Here is a 2,714-nt window from a genome sequence, read left to right on the forward strand (position 1 = left end):
ACACACACACACACAAACACACACCCCGCACCCACACACACACCCCTACAAACACACACACACACACACACCCCACACACACACACCCACACATCACACACACACACAGGTTAGCTTTGTATTTACTAAGGCATTTCAGCAAAAATCCAAGCAACAAAAAACCTAAATCACACAAGACGCCTCAACCTTTAACAAAGTTAGCATAATAACTTGTAATGGATTTTGATTACTTCATGAAACTTACCTCTCTTTCAAAATGGTTAAACACACCAAAGTCAGGGTTCAAAACTACAACATTTTATAGTGGTCGCTGGCAATCAATTCAAAAATTGGTTAGCAGATTATAACCACCTAAGGCATTTATCAGATTTTATCAATACTCCACTTATTTTCTCTCACTATATCCCTTCTAATAAAGTAAATCAATCCAAGACCACCTTTGCTAACGAGATATATTGAAAGAAAAAAAGAAGAGGGACAATGCACTCTCTCCTGTCCTGTTATTTCATTTCAATAAATACTTTCATATCAGGTAAACAAAAATGAGAATACACATCTATGCAAGCTCACAAAAATGTTATAGAGGACATAAATAGACCATAAAGACAAATAATACCAGTAATGAGCATAAAATGTTGTGAAACTATGGTGACACCCCTACTTCTTCTATATTCAAAATGGAAGTAAAAAATGTTCTACGTTGACACACCCACACACACAACCCACACCCCACACACACCCACACACCCCACACACACCCTCCCCCATACACACACCACACACACACACAAACACAGACCTCACACCCACACACACAAACACACACCCCTCACACACACACCCATACAACCCTACAAACACACACACACACACACACATCCCACACACACACACACAAACACACACCCCGCACACACACACACACACACACCTACAAACACACACACAAACACACACCCCACACATACCACACACACACAGAGTTAGCTTTGTATTTACTATGGCATTTCAACAAAAGCCCAAGCAACAAAAACCTAAATCACAGAAGACGCCTCAACCTTTAACAAAGTTAGCATAATAACTTGTAATGGATTTTGATTACTTCATCAAACTTACTTCTCTTTCAAAAAGTTAAAGCTAGTTCCTCCTTCCAGTGAAGAAAATCAAAATGGCTAAATACACCAACGTCAGGGTTCAAAACTACAACATTTTATAGTGGTCGCTGGAAATCAATTCAAGAGTTGGTTAGCAGATTATAACCACCCAAGTCATTTATCAGATTTTATGAATACTTCACTCATTTTCTCTCACTATATCCCCTCTAAATAAAAATGAGAATACACATCTATGCAAGCACACAAAAATGTTATAGAGGACATAAATAGACTATAAAGACAAATAATACCCGTAATGAGCATAAAATGTTGCGAAACTATGGTGACACCCCGACATGTTCTATGTTCAAAATGGAAGTAAAACCTGTTCTACCGTGACACACCAACACACACACACCCCACACCCCACACACACACCACACACACACACAAACACACACCTCACACACACACACACACACACACACACCCCACACACACACACACAAACACACACCCCGCACACACACACACACACACACCTACAAACACACACACAAACACACACCCCACACATACCACACACACACAGAGTTAGCTTTGTATTTACTATGGCATTTCAACAAAAGCCCAAGCAACAAAAACCTAAATCACAGAAGACGCCTCAACCTTTAACAAAGTTAGCATAATAACTTGTAATGGATTTTGATTACTTCATCAAACTTACTTCTCTTTCAAAAAGTTAAAGCTAGTTCCTCCTTCCAGTGAAGAAAATCAAAATGGCTAAATACACCAACGTCAGGGTTCAAAACTACAACATTTTATAGTGGTCGCTGGAAATCAATTCAAGAGTTGGTTAGCAGATTATAACCACCCAAGTCATTTATCAGATTTTATGAATACTTCACTCATTTTCTCTCACTATATCCCCTCTAAATAAAAATGAGAATACACATCTATGCAAGCACACAAAAATGTTATAGAGGACATAAATAGACTATAAAGACAAATAATACCCGTAATGAGCATAAAATGTTGCGAAACTATGGTGACACCCCGACATGTTCTATGTTCAAAATGGAAGTAAAACCTGTTCTACCGTGACACACCAACACACACACACCCCACACCCCACACACACACCACACACACACACAAACACACACCTCACACACACACACACACACACACACACACACACCCCTCACACACACACCCACACAACCCTACAAACACACACACACACACACCCCACACACACACACACACAAACACACACCCCGCACACACACACACACACACACACACCCCTACAAACACACACACACACACACACACCAACACACACCCCACACACACACACACACACCCACACATCACACACACACAGAAGGTTAGCATTGTATTTACAAAAACATTTCAGCAAAAGCCCAAGAACCAGAAAGCCTAAATCACACAAGATGCTCCAGCCTTCAACAAAGTTAGCATAATAACTTGTAATGGATTTTGACTACTTCATCAAACTTACCTCTCTTTCAAAAAGTTAAAGCTAGTGTCTTCTTCCAGTAAAGAAAATCAAATTGGCTAAACACACCAAAGTCAGGGTTCAAAACTACAACA

This window comes from Sesamum indicum, linkage group LG6 (genome assembly GCF_000512975.1).
Source record: "Sesamum indicum cultivar Zhongzhi No. 13 linkage group LG6, S_indicum_v1.0, whole genome shotgun sequence".
Lineage (NCBI taxonomy): Eukaryota > Viridiplantae > Streptophyta > Magnoliopsida > Lamiales > Pedaliaceae > Sesamum > Sesamum indicum.